This window comes from Leucopleurus acutus (genome assembly GCF_964270905.1).
Source record: "Leucopleurus acutus genome assembly, chromosome: 6".
In the NCBI taxonomy this organism is placed as follows: Eukaryota; Metazoa; Chordata; class Mammalia; order Artiodactyla; family Delphinidae; genus Leucopleurus; species Leucopleurus acutus.
In genome coordinates, this window is record NC_139149.1 from 44,434,882 (window position 1) to 44,456,619 (window position 21,738).

The window sequence follows — 21,738 nt, forward strand, 5'->3', positions numbered from 1 at the left end:
AAAGCAAGAAAAATAGGAAGCATAGTTTATTGGAAGGGGAGGAGGTGGGACATCTTCAGTGATAAGTTACAAGGAGGCTGGATCAAATTGTTTTGTCAAAAATATTTTATAGGTGGTGGTGTGAATTTCTATCACAAGTCTTCTTGCCTCTATTTTTAATCAGTCATAATTATTGCCTAGATCAATTTCAGTATGTCATTAGAGGTTAAGAGTTAAAATGGTACTTCTCTAACTCTGTCATTCCAACTTCATTTATTAGTTGGAATAGTTATAATTTCCCTGTATCGACTCTTTGCCTACCTTGAGGTACATTTTTGTATAAAATTTCTGGATAAATGCTTGATTCTTTCCATTTATATGCTAGTTTTCAATAATAATGAGTTAGTTTTCTGTTATCCTCCAAATGTGATGAGATTTTTTTGATTATAAGTTAAACTCATGATTTTAAATATATTTGATTTGTGTCAATCTATTAGAGTTACTGATGTTCAAACTACTCTTTTCTGGCCCATGGGCACCATCTCAAATTGGTTCCTGAGCCTTTTTTTTTTTTTTGCGGTACGCGGGCCTCTCACTGTTGTGGCCTCTCCCGTTGCGGAGCACAGGCTCCGGATGCGCAGGCTCAGCGGCCATGGCTCACGGGCCCAGCCGCTCCGCGGCATGTGGGATCCTCCCAGACCGGGGCACGAACCTGTGTCCCCTGCATCGGCAGGCGGACTCTCAACCACTGCGCCACCAGGGAAGCCCTCCTGGGCCTTTTTGATAAGCTGTTAATGGTCTACGATGACTTCTGTGCTATCTGCTATGACAAGATAATCTAGGTTAATCTTGTAACTTTCCTGACCTAGACCTGGAAGCAGCCATTTCTCCAATAAGCTTTGACTCCTTCCTGTGGGGAACGGTAATGAGACCATAATCTGTTTCCTACGGATGTTCATTGCTACTGATTGGTCATTTCTAGGTTTTTCTGTAGAAAGAGTTAAGAAAAGTTTTTTGCTTAAAGAAGAAAAATATGATGAATTCTTAGACATAATTATACTTTAAATTCATGAGTACATGGCTTTTATTTAATCTCTTCAATCATACCTCCAAAAATATTATTACTGAAACCAGTTTAAGATTTTTGTTTTTTGTTGTTGTTATTATTGTTTTAGAGTATATGCCAATGGGAATATATAGATAAATTACTGTCTTTTAAAGCTACTTTACATAGTGTCTTTCAGTGTGGTTATGCCATCAACTCAGTACATAAAATCATTTTAATTTTGCTTTAGATCTTTAGGGATTTACCTTTTTAAAGCTGGGCTTTTTAAGAAAAATTTATGTAAAATACAGGGCTTCAAAGTCAAAATGAAAACAAAGACTATTCAAATGAGGCTAGCTTCTCTCCCTGTTCACTCCACCACATGTCCTCTTTTTCCTTAAAGATAACATTTTAAAAAATATAATTTTGGCATATCCTTTCATTGTGTGTGCATGTGTATGCATATGTGTATATTTTATGTACCCTTTTATTTGCCCCCCCTTCCATTTCTTAGGTAATAGTAATACCTTGCTCTTTTCACCTAATACAATGGGTATTTCATTCCTTAGTAACATAAAGAGCCACAAAGTTTTGAAAAGGTGAATTTAAAAAAAGATCCAGGAACCAAATTTCATAGAGTTAAATTTTATAGTCATGTTAGCTGCTTAGATCAAAATATATGTATTGTCACAGCCTTAGCCATCAATAAACCATATATTTAAGTTATTTTTCTTTTTACAAGTGAAAATTTATTTTGTTTCTTTGGACACCACAAAACAATGGCATATCTACTCGTTTTACCTGTATAGGGAGATTAAAATTAGGCTGTGAGTCTCAAATGCTATTATTGTCATTATTCTCTGATTTGTTTAAACTTGCTAAAAACCTAGTACATAATCATCTGCTTGGGTCGAAAGCCAATCTTCAGACTAAATATTCATGTTAATTATAGTCTTTTAAATAGATGGATCGGTTTTATACCAATACATGAAATTAGACACTTCTTAGTAACATTTTATTTTTATATTCTTTATATTAATGGTGAATTAAAAAAAATTTTAGAAATGAAACTAATTAATCACAGTTTACAGTTAAGACTTAAAAGTTTGAGAGATTTTCTACTTTTGTTTTAGAGACATTGGGAAAACAGACTCCCAAGAAATGTTTATCAAAGCTTAAAGTAACTGTCCAGTACAGTTGTCTCAAAGTGGTTCTCCTTCAGAAATATAGTCTCTTAGATCATTTTTGGAAAGAAAGGGAGAAGGAAATAATTGCCATTGGAATATGGGGAAATAAATAGGAAATTATAAAGGTATAGTGATTGGTCTTCAGGAGCTGTTTTTCTTGCTACTTTATTGTATGACACTGTAACGCCTCACGGATCTGTCGGCACAGTCTCCAGGTACCCACTGATCTACCCACTCTAGCATGTTTTCTAGAATTCTTTCAAGGGGTTCAAGAGTCTTTGCACAGATAAACATTTAGAAAAAGGAAGAAAGAGAAAAACAAGAGTCAAATCCATTTTTAATTGCTCTGCACATGACACACAGCGGCTTTCTTAGTGTAACAGAAGGCCAGGCTGGTATCTACCCTCGCAAGAAATAGCAGTAATAAAAGCATCTCTTCAATTAAAAACCCCCTATGTTAGTTTCAACTAGAAATTCTACAACCAAGCCCTGGTAACGTAATATAGAAAAACTGAAAAAAGGCATTGGTACATAGTTCTTATAAATGAAACCTTGGTAGATTATATTCTCTGGTGCCAAATAAACCACTATTTTCGAATGTAAATTTCAAACTGGTTTCATTATTACTGTTAATACTTATTCATATCACACTTTACATTAGTAAAACCCTCCTTAGATCATTATATCCACCCACAGAAGATATGAACCACACAGTCACTTACTTTAAAACAAACTCAGCTTTGCACATTAAATACACACACACACACACCTGACTTCCCACACAACTTGTATAACTACTGCTTCCCTACTATCCCAGACCAAAGAGGTAGTCTTGCATTCACTGGAAAAGTATTACCAGTGTGTAATTTACTGTCTATTCAGAAGAATAAGTCTTTGATTAGAAAATGATAAAAGAGCACAAGGATTAGATGAGCAGCTGTCAGGTTAAGAACAAGTCAAATAACTTGTACTTTGTGTCTTTATGTCAAAGATGATTAATACACAACCCTGAACTGACTTGGGATAGGTAACTCCGAAGCCTCTCAGTAAACCAGAAACTTCCTATTTCCCAGGTGTTTTAAATTCTTCTCATTTTTAACCTGAGAAATACAGTAATGAGTGGGCTTAGGATTTCATGCAGTTTTCCCTTTCCTTACAGAGGACAAATTGTGACTGAAAGTCAGCCGAGAAGAGGCTCCAGAGGGTTTTCTCTCTCTCTCTCTCTCTCTCTCTCTCTCTCTCTCTCTCTCGATAATTTTTTGTGCGCAAAACATTGTACCTCAGTAGTTAACTCAAATCTGTTTTGGCAAAAGAAGGGGTGTGAATACATTATTATTTAAAAAGTAATCTGAATACCCTCAGGATTTACAAATCAGACAAATTCACTACTCTTGTCCCCTTAAGAGAATAATATAAACCCAAATTATCCTTTTCAATAGTTGCCTCTTCAAAAAACATTAAAAAAAAATAAATAACAGTACGTGGGGGTTATAAGAAACATGTGTGGTGTAAAGCAAGATTAATATGTATTTTTATCGTTTCCCTCTATCTTCTATTTGTATATTCCTTTTTCTTGTCTCTTTTGGGTAAAACTCATGTCTTCACGATCCTTCAGTATGAATAAAGAGAGAAGAACATTTCGCCACTCAATTATGTCTATTTTTTTAAGTAGCAAAAGACCTTATTTAAAAGGAGCCAAGCGTAAACATTATTAACACAAATATAATGGAAAAAACATACAATTTAGAGTAATATTTAAAATATCTAAATACCTAGATGCAGTTAAATGCCTAATTCTCTGAAGTTTATTTTAATTTGCTACATTTGCTGCTTAACGTAACTTTGGCCCTTTCTCCTCTCCAACCCCGACAAAAGTGAACCTCATTAACTTACCCCATACATTTCGATTTAGACTTTTGTCTGAAACTTACCTTCTCCCCCCCACCCTTTTTTTTTTTCCACACATAAAAGCAGTCATTTTTATTGGGGTCTTTCCATTGCAGGTTCCTTATATTTCATGGCAGGAGGGGTGGGTAAACTTAGGTCCCCTTTTTGTTATTCAAGTATCTTCAAGCCTTTGAGCGCATGTGATTGTTTCTGAGGGCCTTCTGTGTGCTGGGTGGCTCTCCGTGATGCCACCCTCCCCCAGTGCTCCCGGGCCATCCGATTGTGAGTAGGTGGTCTTTGCTCACTGTGTGCACATTTTGAGCTACAAATTTCAGACTATTTACTCCTCTTAATTCTGTTTGAATTATGGCATTGTAAGCATTTTTCACAGAAACTGAACTTGAAATTTTAGAGACACCACAGGGGCCTGATCCTGTCAGCGCTTATTGAAATTGTTCTTCCGACTGCAACAGCAGCTACAAAGCAGAGAGCAGTGCCACCCAGAAACGAGGTGAAAGCAAGTCTCAGGAATGCGGAGCAGAACCAGCAAAGTGACAGGAACGTAGAAGTCTACTGAGTAGTAGAGAGCTGGGGAGAAAAAACATGCTCTGATCTCCACCTCTACTACCCGTAGTTCATATAGAAATTGTGCCTTGTCTAGCATGGGGCAGAGGCACATGTTAAAACCAGGTGCCGTGAACGTTTTCCTAACTCGCAACTCAGAGAGACCTATGGCACTGCGTGTAGGGTAGTCAGTCTGAGTGAGAAGATCTCCGTCAGCGTGTGAGGGCTGAAGGCGGCCTTGGGGAGGTTAAGTTACCCCAGACCTTCAAATCCATCCTCCAGCTCCACAGGGAGGGACGTTTCCAAGGGCTGGAGGAAGCAGCAGCCACTGAAGCACTGAGTGCTTCTCTCCCTTGTCCAGTGGATTCTGACCACTCTCATGGCTTTCAGGTTTCCTTATGTCCAGGATCCTTGTGTCCAGAATAAAACAGGGGTCCTCCAGAAGACTCTGTACCATTGTAGCACTGAGGAGCCCTTGGATCCACCCGGGTGGTCTCTGTATGTACGTTTGATCAATCTATGAAAGGGAAACCGTGAAAAGCCTTATCTTCCATCAATGCATGAGCTGTGAGAGCTTCTGAAGAAATGTTGGAAAATGGCTTATAAGCAGTAGTTGAATTTCAGCCTCATGTTTCTGCTGCTGAAGCTGCTCCTCCCAAAACTGCAGGGCTTCTTTTTTTTTTTCTGTACGTGGGCCTCTCACTGTTGTGGCCTCTCCCATTGGGGAGCACAGGCTCCGGACGCGCAGGCTCAACAGCCATGGCTCACGGGCCCAGCTGCTCCACGGCACGTGGGATCTTCCCGGACCGGGGCACGAACCGGTGTCCCCTGCATCGTCAGGCAGACTCTCAACCACTGCGCCACCAGGGAAGCCCTGCAGGGCTTCTTGACCAGCCTACGTTTCACCTCATAGCCTTTGAGTCCATCCGGGACTCAGATGGGAAAAACATAACAAACAAACACATTTCCACGTAAACACTGCTGAACTTCCTGATTTCTGATTCTTGGGAAGAAGCTGACTGAATGTTGACATGTGTTACCTCTGAGTTGAAGTGTGCCTACTCTAGGTCTAGGCTTAAGCTGTATGATTGTCACGTCCGTGTAGGCTGTAAAACTGAGAACCAGCCCTTTCTAAGGTTTTCTTTTCATTAATTCTGACTTTCTTCATCAAGATTGGCCTTAATGTATTAGTCTTGGGATTTGCGTAGCAAGTTGAAATAATGTGTAGATTCATATGTTTCTAGTGAGGATAGTATTCTTAGTTTTTTTTTTTTTCTACGACTAGCAATTTTATTTATTTATGTATCTATTCAGTAACCATATATTAGCACCATGTAAAATCCAGGCAACTTGATAGGTCCTGGAGATACACAGAATAATGCAAAATGTTTCTTTTCCTCCAAAAGCTCTTTGGGGGATACAGACACTGAAATCAATGGTTTGCCATACATGTGAGAAATTCTACAAGAGGCATATACCTAAGGTGGTTGTGGAGACCTAGAAAAGCTTCCGTAAGGAAGCAATACTTTACCAAATTTTAAGATGGAGTAGTATAGCTAGGTGAGGTCAGTGAGGGAGGATGTGGAAGGACATTGTGGCCAAAGGCATGAAGGCACACGGAGTACAGGAAGCAGTTGTATAGAATGTGAGCATCACACCCTATGTAGTGTGATGTAGAGGTGTGGAGTGGCAAACAGGGCCAGGATCCTGGAGGATACTATGCTAAGGAGTTAAGTTTGAATTCTGTAGGCAGTGGGCATCAGTGAATGAAAACAGCATCTGATGCAGGGAACTCAGAATCTAGGGACCATATTTGGGTGGTTAATGGGAGAGTCTTGGATGAGATTTTATGCTGATTTGAAGGAACCCAGGCTGAAAGAGAGGTGAAGAGGTAGGAAAAAGAAGGCATAATACACGGAGCAGTATCCGTCTCTTTGCTCACAGTTCCTTGACAACTCCAACTTTCACTGACTAGATTTTCTTATATTTTTGATAGTTGTCTTTGTGGCTTGGCCTTTTTATTTACTATATACATCAGCCCTTTCTGGTCTTTTGTTAAATTGTCCTCAGTTTGGAAGTGAGTTAATAAACTAGTGTCAAGTGGTTTACAAATTCTGTTTTAAGAGAAATCTAGATTTTTTAAAACTTCAGTAATGTGGGCTTTAAAAAATCCGTAACTGCCCAACTGGCTTATGTCAACATTTTGGAAAGAATATCAGTCTTTAAAGCAGTGTTAGAGATATAAACCCTTTGGGGGAGTGAAGAATGCCTGGTGCATGCTAATTTTGTACTTATCCAGGTGGAAAAGAGAGAGGAATAGCCAAAGCTATAGATAGAACAAAGGGATGTCACCTGCCACCTGGTCTCAGTGTGGGCTTAGCTCTCCTCACTAATTCCGTATCAGAACATCAGTGGTTTCATTATTTATTTCTAACCTGTATCATATTAAGATCTTACTTTGACAAATCGCATTTTGACTTATAGTCTGTGCTTTTGGCGTGTGCTTTAATAGCATTAGCCAACTCTAGACACATACTGAATTCATTATGTACCTTATGTATGTAAGTAGTAATACTTCCTTTTAATGAACATACGGTCACATCAAAGTGCTGTGGGGTTGTTTTACAAAAGCGTCTTTGTGCAGTGCTCCTGAGAAGTTTTGAGACATATGTTAAGTTGAAGAACTAATATGCTGCATTTTAAGTTGTATTTTAATGGAGTAATGTATTATAATCTGGCCCCTCAAGGTGAATAGTCTGTTTGGGTCTTTGATTCTTAGGCTTAGGTTTTTAATTAGAATTCAATATTTTTGACATTTAACTTTTTTATTTGTGACCAGGTGAACTTAAAGCTCATAAAGTAAAATTGACTTTGAATTTGTATCCTGAACTATGGTATCGATAAAGGATAGATGAGTGACTCTTTTTCGTATTTTCTAAAGGCAGTAAGACGTTCACAGAACCTACTCTTACAGATAGCTATATGTGGCAGCACTAAACCGTGGCTAGATCTGCTAAACTGTTTTTTACCCTTAACATATGGACACCCTTCAATAACTTTTGAGGGCAGGGCTCTCCCAAGGCAGGTTGGTAGAAGCAGAGAAGTGAACCAGGAGCAGGCAGGCTCAAGGCGTAGCCTGGCTATGAGCAGTCTTCCAAGGGGAGTGGCTAGCAGTCCTAACCACCTGTCTCAGCTGACTTGGCAACCCCAGGACTCATCCCAGTCCTATCAGTGTGCGGGAGACTGATGGTGGGTCTGAGCAGGGAAGCAGTTTTCTCAGTGAAGTGATGCTCCGTGGAGTCAAGTGCATGGCAGCATTTTGGGGATTCTTTGGGAGAAGGGGGAATGGAATCTATGGAGGATACTAGGCATCTCCTTGAAATGGAGAGAGAGAGGGGCCAGTACTTGAAGGAAGAGCAAGGCAGAATGTCAGAGCTCTAGTCAAGCAAGCTGAGATGAGAGCAGAGTTCTAGTCCAAGTAGGAACATAGAGTGCAAGTCCAATATTGGGCAGGGACTCTAATGCTTGGTGTATATGGCAGGAGAGACTGCAGCCTGGTAAACACCAGGGATTCCCTTGTCTAGGGAGGTAACAATTTGTGGGCAGATTCTAATTCTGGAGGGCTGGGACTCCTCGTATATTGTCACGTGCCATCAGGATTAACTCAGGGACTGCTTAGGGCTGAGCCTGCAAGTTGAAGGTTGTCAGTAATTACAGCTGGGTGAGTGTACCTTGACCATCTCAGATAGAAACTAGTATGATCTCTCTTTGACATTAACCACTGACTAGCATTTCCAGGAAGACTTTGAGAATTGCTGGGAATATGGGAAAGAAACTCTGCTCGCTGGAGCATGGTATTGTTTTTACTTTTCATTTTAAAACTTTAAAAAGTGAAAACATTACTAATACTTACGGTATGTCCCAGCCTTGTATTTAAGAGTTGAAAGTAAAACTAATAAATGTATTTTCAGTTTGGTGGGGCATTGTGTAGCATCTAACTTTATTTTTTTATGTTATAAGAAATATTAGCAATGTGAGGGTGTGGTTAGTTTTTGTTCGTTTGTTTTTAGTTAGTGTTTTACGTTTGAGTCTTGCTGCATGTTACCATGCTCCAGAATTTCAGAGACAAAAGGAACATTTTTTGACATTCATTGAAACCTTTTTGGTGAAAAATTTGTTTTAATGGTACTATTTAATTTTAATTTATGTAAGAGTTTATCAGAAATGAGTCCATAGCCTATGTATTGAATCTTTTCTTGTTTAAACTCTTAAATATTTATTGAGTGCAGATTTCAGTCAAACTGTGTAGAATATTGGAAGTGTCTTTCTCTAGTACAGGGGCATTGATTAGCTCTATTGTCAGTTTATTTTCCCCCAGAGAGGGAGTTCTAAACAACCATGTTTTATTGGTGTGGAAAGTTTGACAACACGTGGCAGGGTAAAGGAAACTTCACATGAACCAGATTAACTATACATTTGTCATTGGGAGCCCCATAAGCATAATGGTGATGGTGGCAGCAAAAATAATCTTCCTTTCCTTCCCTCCATCTTTCCTCCCTGCTTCTTTCCTTCCTCTTTCCCATTTTAAAGCTTTAATTCCCCGCCCCCAGCTTTATTTAGGTATAATTGAAAAATAAAATTGTAAGATATTTAAAAGTATATAATGTGATGGTTTGAGGTACATTGGGAAAGTATTCCCTTCATTGATTTATAAAATTTTAAGTTTTTATTATCAAAGCTTGCAAACATACATGAAGGAAAGTAGGATTTTGAACTGATGTGTACCATCTCCAGCTATAACAATTATCAACTCACGGGTACTCTTATTTTATCTATTCCCTCCCTCCCTCTCTTTCCCTCCCCTCTCTTTTTTTTTTTTCTCCTAGAGCAGAGGTCAAATCCCTACCTGCCTCTTATTTTGTATGCGAGAATGGTTTTTATATTTTTAAATGGTTAAATTTTGTGGCACGAAATTACATAAAATTTAGATTTCAGTGTCCGTAAAATAGAGTTTTATTGGAACACAGCCATGCTAATTCATTTAGGTATTGCCAACAGCAGAGTTGAGTAGGTCAATAGAGATCGAATGGCCTTTACAGAAAAAGTGTGCCATCCCCACACCTAGAACACTTGAAAGCACATTTAACTGATAAGGATTATTCTTTATTTTTTTAATAATTTAAAGCTACCATGCCATTATTATACCCAACTAAATTAAAGAGAATTTTCAATGTCATCTCATACACTGTCCATATTCAAATTCTATGAGTTGCAGATTGGCCAGCCAGAAGTTGAAGAAGTATCATTGAAGGTTAGAGCAATGAAACAAAACTTTTTTATGCGTGTGTCAGGAAATGGGTTGTTTTCTTTTACTTAGAAATGAACATTTTCAAATTAGATAATAGAATGCAGTTATCTATTTTCTAGTCTTCTGCACAGCAGGAACAGTCATACTGAGTCATCACTAAGTTACAACTCAAGCTACTTTCTCAAAGTAGAAGATCTTTTTTTCTTACTATGTCTGGTCTTTTTTTTCTTGGTTGTGTTCATCTTTCCAGAAGAATAAATCTGTTGGCTTTAAAAATATGGCTAGAGCATCTGGTGTAGTGTTTGATGTGTGTGGTTGCAATATTGACATAATTTCATTGATAACTACATTGTGTATAAACTTTCTGTTCCTGTTCTTTTTATCTTGGCGATGTCAGATATTCTACTAGCTGTTCGCAGGTAGGTCGTGACATTAAAGGAAGCTCCCTATTAAGCTGGTTCTCACAGTATTTGCACCTTGGTCTTCTGCCTCATCATGTGATCTTGGCAGTAAGCATTCACAATATCTATTTTTTCACTTCTCTCAGGGTGATAAGGCTCTGCTAAATTGATGGGCGTTAGCTGAATGCACAGACTATCGAATTATAAATTGATTACTTTAGACAACAAATGTTTTAGCACCTTCCTACATGCCTGGCACTGTGTCCTTCCTGGAGGTAAATCAGTGGTGGTGATGGTTGCAGTGGGTAGAACTAAGTCCCTGCCCTTAATTTATTAATTCCTGGGAGAAACAAAACATCCGTGTGGCTCACGTGAGTCATCCATGACTCATGATTGCTGTTAAAAAAAAAAATTTCCAGCAGGGCAAACCTATTTAAATGACCAAATTAAGATCCGGATTTTGCTTATTTAGTAAGTAGCAAGTTCAAGCAATAGCAATTGGATATTTTTTACTACAGTTTGAAACAATATCTGTTAAAAATATATTTGTAAATTGAATCTGAAAGTTTTGTTTTTGTCATTACAAAGAGAATTAAATTCTTACTTTTCTTCCTGTTTTGGAGTTCAAGCCCCAAATTAAGTTTCTAAATAAACATTGAATCTGGGTTGCTCAGAGGTATTATTCTGAAAACTGAGGAACGCTTATGATTTGGATAGCAAGTAAAAGACTATCTCAGACAAAAGGAGAGAGGGAAGGTAAACTTAGTAGAAGGAAATCTTTGTTGACAATAATAGCTTCATTCTCACAGTGCTTCCCAGTTTACAAATGCTTCCTTGTACGCTCTAACCTGATCATTTCAGTGGCAAAGAAGTTGGTGTTAACTCTGCTTTGCAGGTGAAGAAACAGGCTCTGACGGGTAAAGGGATACGTCCAGCATCAAGTCAGTCTGTGACTTGCTGTGTCCTGGACTCAGGCGTTCTGAGTCTCCAGGCGCAGTGCTCTCCCTGGGCCGAGAGCCTGCTTTTCTTGTTCATGTGATAGTACACATTCTTTTCAATCAGGACATTGGGCTCTGGTCAGACTGATTTGATAACAACTTGATAAGGTGTAGAATCTTCCCGTGATTAGAGACAGAAATCTGATAAGATACAGGACTCACTTGCAACAGATAAAGCTTCTCAAAAGGTTGCTTCCAGTTAGGATTCCCCAGCTGGTTCTTAGGACACGGTTCCATGTTATTTATTATGTAGCTCACACTCAGAATCACCCCTGGGACAGGTGGGGCCATTCCAGTGGGTTTGTAAAAAGTTGTGTGCATGTACTCACACACAAATGAGGAGACGGGGCCCGGGAGATGGTCCTAGGTAAGTGAAAGGAATCGCTCACTTTTGCCAGTCCTTTTATGAGAGGTCGACTGTTTCCCGTTGAAGGCTTTCTTTTCCTTCGTTATAGAATTCGACTCTCAGTTGGCTTATTTGACATTTTGGGATGGCAGCTTATAAAATTGGTAGAGCTGGAAGGAACCAGAGAGATCACGAAGTTCCACTCTGTGGCTCCAGCAGCGAGGAAACTGAAGCACAGGGCTTGGGACTGGCCCAGGTTTTTAGTCACAGGCAAAAGAAAAATAAATTGGTGACTTAAGGAGAGAAAACCTTTTTGAGAGGACCTGAACAACAGGCAGCGATGCTGGGAAAGCTGCTGACGATATACATAATGGCAGTGTCCAAAGCCGCAGGCGCGATCCTATCCCAGAACCGGTGCACCAGAGACGTAATGCTGATGGCCGCCCCTCGTGTCTCGTTCTGCCATCGCTGTTGACACGTCTGTCCCCATACCCCTAGTACGGGGTGGTGCCGCTGTTCTCAGGCCTCCACCTTTGAATTCTCCGTGTCTGGTTCTCTGGGTCACTAGCTCTAGACTGAAGTCTGTGTGGGGAGCATCTGATTGGCGGAGTGGGGTTAGAGGTCCGTGTGCGGGGGACAGGTGGACTCTACCTCTTGCGAAGCTTTTGTGATGGGGAGAAGGGGGGATGCTGGGAAGCAAAAACAAACAAACAAAACCCAGACAGTCATTTGTTACAGAAACACATCCAGTTTGTGGCTATCTGAGGCATTAGAACTTGGATCTTTTTTTTTTTTTTTTTTTGGTGGTACGTGGGCCTCTCACTGTTGTGGCCTCTCCCCTTGCAGAGCACAGGCTCCGGACACGCAGGCTCAGCAGCCATAGCTCATGGGCCTAGCCACTCTGCAGCATGTGGGATCTTCCCGGACCAGGGCACGAACCCGTGTCCCCTGCATCAGCAGGCAGACTCTCAACCACTGCACCACCAGGGAAGCCCAGAACTTGGATCTTTTGACTTTTCCCAGTTTATAGCAAGTGTTGATTTCCTTGGTAGAAACTGGCAGAGGCTCCCCATTTTTAAAAGAAAATGAAGTCCTCTGGAAGAAGACTTGGTGATTCTGATATTTCCAAACACTCTGTTATCCTGTCAGTGCTGTTTTCCTTCCGGATTGAAAATCACTCCCCTGTCTTCCCATCCTCGATGGCACACAGAAAAGAATACCTTGCGCATCAGTGGTAAAACGTAAAGAGAGAAAGAGAAACAAAAAAGAGCAGGCAGTGTTCAGGAAGTGCAGAGATTAGAGATTAGTTGTCAACACATTTCAGGAAAAGCTTGCCAGATTGATGAGCAAGAAACCATTTAGAACTAGAAAATGTACAGAGCTTTCTTTTTGTTTTTATTTTTTAAGTATTTGGGGCAGTAGTGATATCTTCTAATTAAGGTACAAAGTGGTCTTGACTTTTCAGTACATTTTTTAACCTTTTAATAATAATAGTTAATGTTTATTGAGAACTATGATGTCAGAACAGACACTCCCTATCTCACTCCTCGACCTCTGTCAATCCCATTGTCATTTCCCCCGTATAGATGAGTGACTAGCACCTTCGATGAAGCAACTAGCGTGAGGTTTCACGGTTGGCTGAGATGAGGCTTGAACTTAAGTCCACACTCCTATGAACAAAGCCTTGCAGCTCTTCCTGTAACATGAGAGAAAAAGAGGTATGTCTGGAGCACTAGGCTTGGTGATATTTTAGGAAAACTGCAGAGGAAAGAGAAAGGAAAAGTGCTCAGAAATGGAGAGACTTTTTGGAACTTGCGACCTTTCCAAGTTGGACTGTAAACTTGCTCTTGTTCTCAGAGTCCTGGGGTAGCTGAGCCGGTCTGTTTCAATCTGCTCCCCACAGTGATACTTAGCTCACTGACTGGCACATAGTAGGTGTTTAGTAAATATAATTGTTAAAGAAATAAATCTCAAGCATCCTCAGGTCAGTTATCTTGGGTTAAGATGCCATGCATTCCAGACGGCCGCTCTCAGTAAAGGAAGACCCTGACCCTCAAAGGTGCTTATCAGTGACTTTGGTGCATCTCACAAACGACTAAGGAGGATGACCTGTGGCTTTAGGCCACAGAAATGTAGGGTCTGTAAAAGAGTCTCTATAGTGTGTCACGCTTCCTGACTTTTCAACTTCATTTCATTTAATTTTTGTCACATTGCTCCTTTTTCCTTTTTCTTCCTTAAAAGTATAAAAACCTATTTTTGACTTGTACTAGAGAGAGAATTAATTGTTCTGCATGGGAGGGGAGGGGGGTCTTTACCGTAAACTGATGTATAGACATTTTTGCACAGATGAGAGAAAATGAATACCCAAAGCATTCTGTTGTTTGAAGTTTAAATGTGGTTTTATTTTCATTCAAAATGTAGCTAGGTTCCTAAGTATCTGAAAAGTAGAAAACTTATTCTTCATTAGATTCATTTAAAACTTTTTCAAGAAAGGAAAGCCCTGAGGGTATAGAAACTTTTATGTGCTTAAATATGTCATGTCAAGGCCCTTCACAGTGTTTCCGTTTACACGGGGCCAGAGACCACAGATCCACGCTGATTGCTAATTATTCAGGTTGTAAATAGCTTATTCGAAAACTTAGGGGGAGACAAAAGAAAGATGAAGGAACAAAAGGCCTGTGATAATGAAAAGGATATTGTGAAGAGAAGGGCTGGGCAGAATTATGATGCAGGTCACATTCTGTGCCTGTATTTAATTGTACTTTTGTATTTAATAATAAAAATGATTACATGCTCAGGGCTAACAGGTGTCCCTTCCTGAGAACTGTAGTATGGATAAGTGACAGCAAATTACTCCAATTCATAAACTTTGAATATTATGCTTTTGAGTATCACCAGTCTATACTAGAAGACATTTCCTGCAAAAATGTACATCAGCCCAGGAAGATTTCTAAACCTAATTCATGATCAGTATTGATATACATAAACTATAGGTGACTGCTTTAAAGTATGAATGACAAAAAATCACTTTGCAGACACTGTTTAATCAAATGTAGTTGTGCTAATACCATAGTCACATTTCTGATAGTTTATGCTTCATAGAAGCTTTGGATATAACTGCACATTAGCAGTGATTAAAGTTTATAGGTGGTGGTCTTGCTATTAGGACTTAATCTTCCCTGCATTTTCTCTACTTCTTGCTTATCTTGACCACTTTTTCTAACTGCCCCGCCTTCCTTAACTCCCCAGGTTGTTGCTGTCCCTGTCCCCTATTTTCCCTTCTGTTGCCGTTATTGCAATTTGTAATTGTCTTTAATTTGTTTTACTTGACTTTACCTGTCTTCCCCATTAGAATGTGGTTCCATAGAGCAGAGACCAGGGTTAGCTTATTTTCCCTACTCAGTGGGATCCCTAATGCCTATCATCATGCCTGGCTCATAATATGTCCTCAATCAATATTTGTCAAAGGGATACGCCACTTGCTGTTCTGATCATACATCAAGCCCTTGCTTGCTTTAACTTTATCACTAGCCTTTTGCTTTTGCTTGTACTTTGACCAAAAAGTTTGTGGTAGAAGACATCCTGTTTCTACTGTCTGCTGGGTAGCTAGGTAGAGAGGCCATAGTCCCTTGGTTCAGTGGAAACCACAGCTATCGTGGGGGTAGGGTTAGGGGTTAGGGGTTGTTCCTAGAATCTGTAAGACCTGAGCACATTTCCCATATTTGAACAATCTCTGACCTGGGATTGTGTTCTATAATTCATTCATTCACGCATTCATCAAACATCTGAATGTCTACCAGGTAGCAAATGCCATATTAGGCACTGGTAAAGCAAAATTGAATAAGATGTCTTCTATCTTCTAGGAACATGTTATTAGAATCAAGGTGCCCTAGGCCTGAAACTATGTCTGTTTGGGTGTCTGTTGTAAATCCAGCTCCTAGCATAATAATCCCTGGCACATTTAAAAGCATGTAGTACATATTTGCTCAATAAATGAGTGAGTATTGAATGCAATTATTTAGAAAATAGTTTGTGCTGTAATAAGGATATGTACATAGTGCCATAGAAGCACAGAGGAGAGAAGGCTGTCGTGTCTGAGAGGAGTCAGGGAAGGTTTCATGAAAGAAAGATGAACATTTGAATAGTTTACCAGGAAGGGTAAGATGTTCCATGGAGTAGAGATTCCATGAGCGAAAAGTAAGAGGTGTGAAAGAGCTGAGTTTTATTCGAGGATGAGCTCTTTGGTCAGCCTGGAGATTTAGGGTGAATGTAGAGGGTGGTGGGCATCGAGGCTATTATTAATTTCCTTACTCAGGTACCCTATGCACTAAATAGCTCTTGTGCCACAATTTAATCACCTACCACCATCTATTTATAGCATTTCTATAGGAAAATTAATTGTGTTCTGAATAGCCATCTTAGAATGCAGTCTCGAAGATAGAGCCTGTTTGTAAGCTGGGACTGATGTTATTAGAAAATTGGCTACATTGCCTGTATAAGTTATCTGTTGCCACAATTCCACATAACAACCATAAAACCTAAGCAGCATGAAAACAATTAGGATTTATTGCTCATGCACTGGAGTGTTCATCTAGGTGGTTCTTCTGATCTTGTCTGGGGTTGGCTCAGCAATTCTTCTGGTCTCCGCTGAACGTGGACTCATGTTTGGAGGTTCAGCAGAGACTCACTGTCTGTCAGCTGATGTAGGATTGCCCGGGCTGGGATGACTGGGGCAATTCACCACAGGCCTCTCATTGCCCTCCTGGTACCAGCAGGCTAGCCTGGGTATGTCATTTTCATGGCACTGGCAGAGCCTCCTTTTAAAATCACATCTACTAATGTTCCCTTGACCAAAACAATTTCACATGGCTGCGTCCAGAGGCAAAGTGGGAACCTACACTGTGAAGACTCTTGGCAATGGGCATGGATACAGGGAGGGGTGAAGAATTGGGACAATTTTTGCAGTAGAGTATGTGGCTCATAAAAGCTAATCAAATCAAGATTTCATTATAATTCTAGGTCTAATGGAAGAATATTATTTCTCATTTTATTTTTCTGACTTCCTTTACAAAGCACCCATCTTTTGGTCTTCATTAATCCCAATCTTTTTTTTAAACATGCTGGGCCAAAGTCAGAGAAATCAGAAATGAGGAAGAGATTGCAAGTAAAATCTTGAAAGAGAGAGGTAGCTATTGAAGAGTAGCCATTACATGCATTGTATGATTTCAGGGTCTCCCACCCAGCTCCTCTCTGTTTATAGGACACTGAAACCCAGAGGAATGCAGTGCATCACTTCCATTCCCCCAACCAGGTTAGTGACTCACTCAGAACTTATGACCCAATCATCCCAAGCCCAGAGCTGTGTCTTGTAAGGTACATTCTCCCTAAACTGTTTCATGCGTCTCCCTGATCCCTTCCACTCCTCACACAAATAATCGTTTTTATAAATAAGTTAGTTTTAGGGGAAATTGCATTCTGTTATAATTTACGTGAAAAGTATGTTCTCATTTGACTTTTCCTTTTCAAGCTTACTCATCGTATGTACTTAAACCAGAATTTAGTAATCCCCTTACCCAAAGACACACACACACACACACACACACACACACACACACACACACACCTATTTTGCTCTGCCTCTACCTGCACTCTTCCCATGAGAAAGGAACATTTTAAATATAATGGTTATATTAAATCAGCTTGGGTTTTGTGTGTTAGCCTTTGAATTACCTTTGCCAGACTGTTAAGAAGCTTCAGAGAGGTCATTGTGTCGCTCAGTGTCAGTCAGAGACAATAAAGCATGCCCTGTGAATTTTGTGAGAAATGGGATTAAAGCTTTAGGGAGGTATTCTTTCACACTAGCATCCTTTTTCCCTCTGCTAGAAGTAACCACATGATTGCATAAGACCCAGGTCAGGGAGGTAGAAGGAAATACTCTCAGCATTTCCACAGTGGCAGCTTTTTATTGATGATAAAGTTATGGATGGTGTTATTTTAATTAAGAACTAACTTTTTGCTAACAATTAAACTTTCTATATGGTTTCTGGGTCCATAGATTGGTCTGTGGCTATCTATGTAAATGGCCATTTAACAGTAGGCTGTATTAAAAGAAGACTGTATGTAGGATTTCAGAGCATCATGGAATTTTAGATCTGAAGGACCAGGAAAATGCCAGCTAATTTGTTACGTAGGGTTTTTTCATATTTACTCATTCTTCATACCTTTTATACATTCAATGATTGTTTCTCTTTTTTCAGCTATTTTGCATGTTAACTTTTGTCAAACTTTGAAACCCTCTGAGGAGAACTATATTGCTCTGTCCCCAAAATATTTATATTTGAGGCCTATCTTATAGAAAATTACATCTTAAAATGTTTTTCACTTAAAATATCTCTCACCATCCTGGGTGCAAGGCCATTGCAGACTACGGCAAAATCCTTCTCTGCCACTACTGACCTTCATCTCTTTGGTGGGTAGATTTTATATTTTGTTTTTCTAAACAAGGGAAAACAGTTATAGTTCCACCTCCTATGTGCTTCCTCTCGTCTGAGTTGTAAGTTCAGTACGTGCACATATGTAAGATTTCAAGTGCAAAAGGAGAACAGAGTAGGAAACAGATTTTCACAGTCCCCGTCTGGGTCCTTGCGTAAGTGCCAACGCAAAGCTATTCACTGATCAGTGAATAGTATCATGTTGCCTGGCTCTAAAGCATTTGAAAATCCAAACTTAATAAGCAGATCAATTGGGTGGGGGAGTTGAGATTATTGTATGGCATTCCAATGACATGCAGTGTTGTCAAAACCTTTTTACTCCAGAAATAAAATTACAGGAGGCATATAGATGATACCTTTCAAAATGTCAGGAAAGGGAGTTGGGGGGGATTTAGTTAAGAATAGTGAAAATACACCACTTATCACAGGAAGCATGCACTGCGAGCATCTGGGTATCTCAGGATAAAGGGTGAATTTAATGTGGGTCGGGGAGGGGGAGGGAGAGGTCTGCCCTGAATCCAAGCAGGTAAATGAATTAAGCTGAATGTCTGCAAAGAGGGGACTTCTGGGTAGAGGTGTGAGCTCCTGGGCCAAGAGGGAAGTCAAATTACTTAACTCCTCAATTTTTAGGAGCTTATAATAACTGTGTTTGTATTCCCCTTCAGAGCAAAGGGCAACTTGAGGGTTAAGTCTTGAGGGAATCATTCATATCCATTTCTATTTCTGTCCCACTTATTCAACTTCTATATAAGGGCTAGTTTGGGTTTAAGTTAAGATTTTACACATTTCTGGGGTTTCCCTGCTCCCTTCAAATTTATTGCCACCAACTTACTGATGTCTGAAATTTGTTTTTAACTTGAGACAAAGCATTCCATTCTATAGTTAGAGATAATACTATAAATCTATAAGGACTATAAAATTTTATATAATTATGTAAGATTTCTATAAATCTAGAAGACTATAAGTAAACCTGTTTATTTAACACATCGAATGGAATTTGGCTAAACTTAACACTTACTGGGTTCCTGCTCTGTGCTTGGTACTAATGAGGAAAGGAAAAGATGAACAAGTAAGACCCTGCCTTCCCATGACCAGGCTGAGGAGACATGGACATCATATATATAGTAATTACAGTGGGATACTACTTCCAGGAGAACCGAGATCTCCCTGTGTCTTTCTCACCACTGGGTTCCTTGCATTTGTTACAGTGCCTGACTCATAACCAAGGCTTATTATTTTTTTTAAGTCGATGGGTACAGGGATGACTAGTATCATAAAGACTATAAAAATGGTATGTACAAGTTCCAGTGTTGATGCAGAAGGTGGAATGAACAACTTGGCCTTGGAGGGATGCAGCACAGATAAGGAGAGTCTTCATGGGAGATATTGAATCAGCTCATGAGAGAGGAATAGGGGTTGTCCAGAGCTTCCAGAATGGTTTTCCAGCCAAAAGAATTAGTGTGGACAAAGGCAAGAAGGTGTGAAGTGACATGGACGTTCAGGGAGTTGTAAATAATTTAACAACCCCATATAGTAGAATAAAGGCAGTAGAAGAATTTTGGCAGGACCTTCACAAATAAGTAACATTTTTGATTCAAGTCAAGGCAGATGCTGCTAGGTATCAGGATGGGCATGCAAAATAAGGACCAAAGGAAGTTGTTTCCACCTCACACTTTTAACGGAGGTTTATCTTGTTTACCTTCAGAAGTATTGGGACTTGGAAGCTAATTAGGGAGGTATATCTTAGTACAGAAACAGTAGAGCTTGATGAACTAGACCAATACTGCTCCAATGAGATTTTATAATTTAGAAAGGTATTAAAAGAAAGATTTTGTATTTTCAAAAGTTAGAGTTTCATTACCAGATGATCATGTGAATAGATAATACCACTTTACAAAGGGATCTGTCATTTAATAAGTGGGCTTTCTGCCTGGTTCCTTTGAACAGTGACATCATATAAGATTTAAAATAGTTGATTTTCACATAACTTTCCAGAGAACCGTCCTGTGTGTAAATCAAGGCACACTTGGATGGGTGAGAGTTCCCCTACCATAGGAACATGACTTGGATTTCTTGTACTACCCGTAGGGTGTTTCATTATTATGTACATAAATTCGCTAGGAAGATCGGGTGGGATGAGTACTTCCTTCAGTTTAGATGTGTAATCTCTTTAGTTTAAAGAGAAGATCTATAATGGAGTTTTTATTTTGTTTCTTTGGACTGTTTGTGAAGCATATTCCAATATTAAATGAGCCCTACGTGAATAAAAGAGAGTTTCTTAAACTTAACTTTAAATGTACCTACTGACCATTATCATCTTTAGGGTTGTGCTGAGTTGAAATTGATAGAAATGCTACCCTTCTTTCTTCCCACTTGTAGTTCAGCTGCTGCTGCTGTTGTTTTCTTCTACTTTCATTCTATTAATTTTTGGATAAAATAACTCCTTATTTTGCAGGTTGAGTTTTAACGTACGTTCTCCACTTGATAGAGGCTTTAATTTTGAGGGAAAAGTCCTTGGCTGATTGCGTTAGTTTAGCGGTTCTAGAATAAGATGTTTGTGGGGAGGGGTGGCAGAATCCTGTCATTGATTCTCTCTTTGTAACTGTGCCCTTTTAGCTGGAACCGATTACCTGTGTAGTGCTTCTGGCCCTGTGCAGACTGAATCACAAGGAAGAAACTTTACATAAAACATTTATACTAAATGTTTGGTATGCTGGCAACATAAATCAACAATAATATCCATTATAAATTCATCCCTTTATCAGTATTATCTTGATAGAACTGATCCCAATGTGTGGGAATTTGAACGCTGCTTCAATACATCTAGCCCTGGGTAATTAATTATTCAGGGCACAGAGAACCTGGCCCCTGTGCTGTAGAGTAATTCTTCCTGGTCAGCGTTAACTCCACTGGCAATAATAAATAGAAAAAGTCTCTAGTGATGCCAGTATTTTAAAGTGATTAATCATCTTTCCCCCCTTCGCCTCCCCCTTAGTTTTCTTTAACTAGGATTTTTCAGCAATAAATCTTTAACAATACAGGTAGGAATTGTTCTGTAATTAAATTTTGCCCTGCTTAATTTCTTACCTTTTATGTACGATTAAAAAAAGTGTTACATTTTAAAGGGGCTCTGATCAAAATTCAAGCCAAGAAAAATCCTTTTATAGAATACCGAGAGATTCTCTATGAAAGATTAAGCTCTTGATTTTGAATATTAGATAGAGCGCATACTCATAAAAATTGTTCATCCGCACCAGTTGGGGTGTCAAATATTCTGAAGTTTTGAATTGCTTCACTTTCTTGCATACAGGTTGTCTGTATTAGGGAAAGTCTGACATATACATATGTTCCCAAACTGAGAGAATAATTACTTATTTCTTAACTTTCAAATAACTGATGTGAGCTCTGTAGGAAAGGGAGATTTTTCATCCTTTTGTGGTACACAGACTGCACTTGCAGAAATGGCAGGTAAATGCCTGACCGAGAACACCCATGTATTTTCAAATAATGCCCTATAGAGCTGACCAGCCAT

General features: G+C 39.4%; 1 protein-coding gene across 1 annotated transcript in view; it reads left to right on the plus strand.

Annotated features, from left to right (window-relative positions):
• The window catches only part of GPD2 (glycerol-3-phosphate dehydrogenase 2), a 95,319-nt gene that overhangs the window by 41,955 nt on the left and 31,626 nt on the right, over window positions 1-21,738 (plus strand). The gene's annotated exons all lie outside the window — the stretch shown is intronic.